Source organism: Mesoplodon mirus (genome assembly GCF_964341445.2).
Source record: "Mesoplodon mirus genome assembly, chromosome: 3".
Lineage (NCBI taxonomy): Eukaryota > Metazoa > Chordata > Mammalia > Artiodactyla > Ziphiidae > Mesoplodon > Mesoplodon mirus.
In genome coordinates this window covers 3,045,886-3,052,714 of record NC_138978.1, presented here as the reverse complement: position 1 = coordinate 3,052,714, position 6,829 = coordinate 3,045,886, and the positions used below count along the sequence as shown (strand labels likewise).

The following is a 6,829-nucleotide window of genomic DNA, read 5'->3' as shown; positions in this document are numbered from 1 at the left end:
GCTCAAGAAAGAGCAGGCAACCTCTGAATGCCAACATGTGGGAAAGAAACGCAGAGCACACTGACCCGGGGATCCAGTGTTCCTTTGCCAAACGAACGGGGAGCTCACATATTTCTGAGTTCTGCTCTGACATAGGCACACGCATTACAAGGATATATTCCTTTAATTTTTGCAACTGGAAAATTTCTTTAATTCGGTCTAAGCTTGTATAACACAAAGATGGCCAAGAACCCACCAGCCCCCACCAATCTGACGCTCAGGCCCATCTGTAGGTGGCTGGCCACACACGTGTGCACATGGCTATTAGGTAGCTTCTTCAAACAATTCAATGAAAAAAGATCATATTTATATGTATACAGATTACATATATGTATGTATGTATATAAAACCATGGCATTCTTCATTCTGGCCCAAGATAATAAATCACACATCGCGCCACTCACCAAACGCCTAGCAAACGCAGGACATGCCATTCAAGGGCCAGTTGGCGTGCATCAAAGCCACCTGGCATGGATGGCAGTGGGACACCAGGTCACCAGGAGGAAGACGCTCGCTCGCGGAACTGCATTTCCGATATATGAATATATATGTGCGTACGTGTGTGTGTGTATGCGTGTGTATGCCTGTGTGTGAGTTTGCAAAGTAGAAAACACCAGTTCATTCTGTTCATACTAAGCATGTTAAAGAAATCAGATTTTGTAACCGAGAACACATTTTTTCTTTAAAAAGGAACATTGAAGGTCTTCAAAAATTGCTACAGTACAAAAAAGGGGTGTGTGTGTATGTGTGTGTGTGTGTGTGTATGTCTGTGTGTCTTTATATATTTATATATGTACATTAACCAGAAATAGCAACTCTATCGGAAGAGATGCCCACTCCTGTTCTCTGTAAGATTTCTCCTCGTGGTTTGCTTGGCTTCGGCTTTGTCACCAAGTCTCTCGGGTCAGTACATGGCACATAATGGTATTATTGGCACAGGTTCAAAATCGCAGTACAAATCCCAGCTTCCGGTGTGTCCTCCTGCCCTTTCTCTGTCTCCAGCTCTTTCTCTTGGACCATCTTCTTTCTGTTCCCCAAAGAAGCTCTCGGAGAAGGCAGTTCCCCATAGGCGTCGGCGTTTTTATAAAAATATATTTGGCCTATAGCGTCCTGCTCTGTGAGTTCCCCACCGGCAAACAGAAGTGGTAGGTGTGGGGACCCTCCCCTTTGATAGTTTAGTTTTAGGTTTTGTGTTTTTTTGTAATTTTTTTTTTTTTTTTTTACAGGTTCACCAACGGAATCCTGCATGGAAAGAAAACAAGGAGAGGTTAAAGGGCAGCGAGCTGAGGGCAGGAGGTGTCCACGCAACCCCTCCGAGCCTCCGTCACCGAGACCCAGGCGCACAGCTCCCTGGCTAATGACACCCAAGTGTCCTGGGGATGCCAAGGCTGTCTCACTGGACCTGGTCACCAGGGGCTGGTACACACGCTAGGAATCCCCGGGGGAACCTCGGGTTAACTATGGTAACTGATGGAGTTGTCCTCCTGCCTGCGTGGGAGGGGGTCTGGGCTTCACAAGACGGCGCTGGGCCCACCCCCAGCATTAACTCACAGGGGGTGTGGCACCCCAGGCCTGCAGGTGACTGAATGCACCCAGCATCCTGCTTGCTCCCTTTCCAGCTCCCACCACCACAGGCAGAGGGACCGCCAGCTCCACAGAGGGGCTATGGGAAGTAATGGAGTCCATTTCAATCTACTGCTCAGCTGGACGGCCGCTGAGGCTGGGACTCAGGAGAGGCTAATGGATTGTGTCAGAAAAACCACCTCCTGGATCTCCCCAAGAGCTGATCTTGCTGGACAGAGAAACAACGTGAACCACCATGCTTGCAGGCCAGGTCAGCGGGCTGCAAAGAAGCCGGTGGCTCTTGTCCAGCCTGGGGGTGCCATCTCGGCAAATGGGGACCCCAGAGTCATCCTGCCTCAGTGGCAGACCCCGAAGTCAGCATGCCCCAGGGAGTCAGAGAACTACAGCCATCCTGGACACGGTCAGGTGAGTCGGGACGCCCCACGCCTCGGGCCGGAGGGGCTTTGGCTCAAAGCTGAGGCCCCATTTTGAGGATGGGGCCATGCCTCTCTCTGCTGTCACTCAGAGCCCTCACCTGCACCCACACTGCAGGAAATGCGGACCCTCAAATGGTAGAAAGAAGAAGGTCATGGCACCCTTCTAAAGAGACTAGGGGGTTGGGTGCTTTCCCCTGAATCAAATAAGCCCCCGGGTGATCCTCGACAGGACAGAGGGCTGAAGGGCAATCCAGGTGGTGGGACACACCTGCAGCCCGCAGGAGAGCATCTGGTCAGCACTGACTCCATCATCTTCTCCGAGGGCATCGGCATGCCAAAGTCTATTCCATGTGGGGAGGGGGTGGCAGTGCCCATTCCCTCTCCAGGACCCCTCTCAGTCTGGATGAGGAAGGCAGAGCCCCTGCTCATCACCTTGCCTTGCCTTTACCTCTAAATGACACCTGTTTGGGCAACTCCAGGAGGCCAAAATGGGCCATCTACTCATCTCCTGTGGGATGGCCTGCCCTGCTGTGAGCAGGGGTGTCATCGCGTGTGATGAAACGGACATCCCGTCAGATGTGTGCTGGACCACTCTCGGCAACGTTACTCCAGCTGTGCCCCGGCCCCTCCTGCCCCCTCCGCTCTCTAGGATTTGGGGGTGGGAGGTGGTTAACACAGAGAGGAATGTCCCTCTTGTATGTCTGTTTTCTAATCTTTTGAAAGTTAAAAAAATGTGGGGACAAATCCTATGTGATCCCCCCCCTTATATGTGGTCCCTAGAGTTGTCATGGAGATGAAGAGTGGAATGCTGGGTGCTGGGGGCTGGAGGAGTTAGTGTTTAAGGGAGACAGGAAATCAGTTTGGGAAAATGAAAAGAGTTCTGGAGATGGATGGTGGTGATGGCTGTGCAAGCAATTGTGAATGTACTAAATGCCAGAGAACTGTCCTGTAAAAAACAGTTAAAATGATCAATTTTATGTTCTGTATATTTTACTACAATTTTAGAATTTTTAAAAAATACATTGAAAAAATATGGGGACACTAAAAGCTGGGCCTAGTGACCATTTGCCCAGTCCCGGGACAGTCTCCGGCTTGAGCTACTGCCCGCTGTCCCAGCAGCAGGATGACCACCGCGCCCCTCTCCACCCTCAGACGGGTCCAGGGTGGGACTGTGAGCCTCAGGGCCTCCTTCCCTAAGAAGGAAGGCTTCCTTGAGAACTGTAGCCCGCGGCTGCTCTCCTGTCCTTTCTTGTGACCTTAACCAGACAGATCAAGGGACGTGCTGCTTCTGCTCGTTCCCTGGGGCTAGCGTCTCCTAGGGGTTTTCCAAACAGATATTATCTGCCACTTAAAAGTCTTCAGTGCTTCTACAGTGGCTCCTCGGATTCTTCAGGACAAGGTCCCGCCCCCTCTTCCCCCATCCCTCCCTCTCCCTCTCCCACTTCCAGGTGGCACCCTGGCCTCAAATCGCAAATCTCCTACCTGAAGTCCCCCAAGTTTCTGCTGAAGGTCACCTCCCTGGGGAGGCCTTTGTGGATAGCCCCTCATTTCCTAAACGTGTTCTCTGTTTCATTTCTGTTAGAGCATCAGTTCTATGGCTCCTCAGGCACAGGATGACCTGCACTGGTTTGTATCTGAGCATGTATATGTCACACATCACCCAGGTGTCACAGGGTGCCTGCCAGGTGCACCTAGGTTTGCCCAGGTGCCAGCTTGGAGCCTGGCCTGGGGAGAAAAATCAACACTGAATGAAACTCAGAGAAGAGGCATCTCTGTGAAAGGAGCTTTGTCCTTATCCCCTTATCTGCCTGGAATGACCTTCACATGTTGCCTGCCTGGGAGGATGGATGGAGGGGCTCCTGGGCCACATGGGGGCCTAGCCTCTTCCAAACCTTCCAGCATCTGCTTCTATCTGGCATCTCAGGATGAAAAAAAAAAGGGAGAGAGAGAGAGAGAGAGAGAGAGAGAGAAGGAGCGATGCCTCCAACTCTGCGCCTTGAGTTGCCACTGAAACAGCAGTGCTGGCCTCCTGCAGAGGTGACTGTCCCATGCAAGAAGAAGGAGGGGTCTGAGGCTACCTGGCCATCTTCCAGGCCTGCCCTACATTCCAGCTGAAACCCTGCTGCTTACACTCAACTCGTGGGGGAGGGCTCGGGTTTTTCTGTTCCAAAGGCTCAGAGCAAGAGCCTCTCAGCCTGGCAATAACCCTGGGAGGGGCGGGAGGGAGAGGGGCGTCCTGCTTGGAGAAGGACACCGGCGAGGTTGCGTACCCGGCGAGGGTGTGCATGCAAGACTCTGGGCCAGAAAGAAAAGCTGTGGCTGCTGAGAGATCTGAGCGATCGGATCCGGGATGAATTCTGACTTGGGAGAAACCAGTGCCCTCTGCTGCCCAAAAGGGGATGCTCGGCTCCTGGGCACCCCTTGGCTGCGAACCACACAGGGGGTCCTGGGCTTAAAGATCAGCATCAGCTTCTGCAGAACAAAGAGAACAGGCAGAAGGCAGCAAGGCCTCCTGGAGCGTGGAGCCTCTAGTTAGTTTCTGACTTCCCGAAAAAAGCTCCTTCCCCACTGGTTTCCTTGGTGCCGGTTCTCAGCTTGGGGAGAGAATGGTTTCCAGGAGGGTCTGGATGTTGCTTTGAAGAAAATGTTCCTTTGATTTACAGAAGCTGGATATTCTGTTAATGTATTTTTTAGAACAAAGTGGGAAGGCTCAGGTGCGTTTCTTGTTTGTTTTTTTTATTAGTTATATCTTTGGCGTGTTTTTGAAAATAATGATAACACATGATTTATTTCTCACTTGCTTCAGATGCAAGAGCTTTTATGACTTGTCAGGCTGGGTTCGGAATGAAGTGGCCTTGGCAAACGGAAAGATCTGAGCACTGATGAGGTTTTCTGAAGTTTACTCGCTACGTGAAAAACGACAGGAAATTAGCCCAAGAGCCAATGACAGGTGTGTGTCCAAGGTCCCTCTCCTCGGAGCAGGAAAGGCCACCTCATTTTGTCTCGTCCAGAGCATTCAATCAGGCTCCACCACGGAGGGGGTTTGAGGCAAGTTTGCCGGAATCTCCTCGTAGAGGTGGACTCTAGGCAAACAGGCTTAACTTCTGCCCAGGCTGGGTCACCTGTGTTCACAAGCCCCAGCATTGCTGTCAACCCGCCAGCGGGGAAGCGGACTGGGCGGGGCTCAGGTCCCAGCTGTACGTGTGGGTTAGCGTGAGCATGCAAGACGGTGCGGTAACAAAGTGCCGTAGCATCATTAAAAATGCATTTGGAGAGGCTTAACAGTTATGCAAGAGATAAATATCTCCGCTGGCTCTTAAACCTTAATTGAATGTTTTAGTATTAATTGCTATTTATTTAAGGGACAATAAGAACCCCAGTAAATCTGAGCTGTCTTCCTGGCTCTTCACCACTCCATCTTCATGTCCAGGCACTAATTGTAAGCATCAGGGATACTTTGAATCCAAATGCTTTCCTCCCAGTGAGTGATAAACAGTCCGTCCGAGACGCTGCGAAGGGATGTGGAAGCGTTTATCAAGGACTAACAAGGCTGCTCGCGGGGTCCTCCTGGTCCGTGTCTGCGGGAGGAGAGGGCTGGAGGCAGCCGTTGCCCCGAGTCTGCAGGCGCGGTGTCTGAGCGCGGCCAAGTTCCCAGTAAGTCCCGTCGCCTCTTCTCACCTCCTCAAACCGCCCACCTGAGATCCACGTGAGTGGGTTGAACTCTTCCAACACAGAGGTGCCCCCTCCTGTAGATGGGGGTGGTCCTGAAATAGCTCCTCGGGCGGAGCTGGGAAGTGGGGTCCAGACACCTTCCGGAGAACATGGTCCCCGGGGCCATCGAGGGTGGCATGTGGGGAGAGCCAACCCCACTCCTTCTGTGCCCCATGCTGCTGGAGAAACAGGCTAACGGGACAGGAAGGTCTTCTGGAGCAAAGACGTGACTAAAAGCACGTTTCCCCCCCCCCGCCCCAGTTTGATTTTCTTTTAAAGCCAGGGAGGTGGCTCCATATTCCGATGTGAATGAGGCAGTCCTCGGCCCAGGCGTTTGGAGGCTCGGGGGCTGGCCTCCCACCTGCAATGTCCCTGCCCTGCAGAGTCAGGCTGAGTGTCCCCAGCAGGGATGCCAAGGCAGCTGGAAAGCCCACCTTCATCTCCCACAACCCAAGCCTCTTCCCACTTGGGGTCAGGCTGGGAACGGAACGGGGCAGAGGCATCCACGGGGGATGGAAGTCAAGGCTCTCTGACCGGTGGTCGGAGCATGGCCCTGGAGCCAGGTGACCTGGGGTCACATGGCCCTACCACTTACAACCTGACTGGCCTCAGGCAAGTCACCTCCCCTCGCCGGGCCTCAGTTTCCCCTGTAAGATGCACTGCTGAGAAGACTGAATGAGTCTCTAGACATCAGGAGTGCTCCAGTGAGCTGCCATGTGAATGTCCCATTAGGGAACTGTCCCCACCCCGCCCCAGGTTGGTGCTACCTGGAGTGGAAGGCAAGTCCACCTCCAGGGCCGCAGGCCTGCAGCTCTTGGAGGAAGAGAGCAGAGGTCTTTGATGCGCACGGCTGGCATCTCCCAGGTCAATGCCTTCTGCGTTTATGCATTTTTGAAATCCCGACAGAGATGCTGGTGCCCACCTGGCCACCCTGCAGAGGCCTCATCAGGCAGGCAAGAGCTCCGCAGCTAATAGGCAGGCTCCCCATCGCTGGCCTGGTCAGAACTCCAAAGGGAGCTCACCCATGGCCTTAACGAGGAATCACATCCAGGCAGACAAAGGCACAAATTTCTGGCGGA

The 6,829-nt window shown here is 53.0% G+C and overlaps 1 protein-coding gene across 1 annotated transcript in view; it reads right to left on the bottom strand.

Moving 5' to 3' along the window:
- Positions 1–204: 204 nt before the first annotated feature.
- Positions 205–6,829, bottom strand: part of AJAP1 (adherens junctions associated protein 1) — a 115,986-nt gene continuing 109,361 nt past the window's right edge. Inside the window, exon 6 of the mRNA XM_082614437.1 lies at positions 205–1,281. The gene's annotated coding sequence lies outside the window, so the exon portion shown is untranslated. The remainder of the gene's footprint in view (positions 1,282–6,829) is intronic.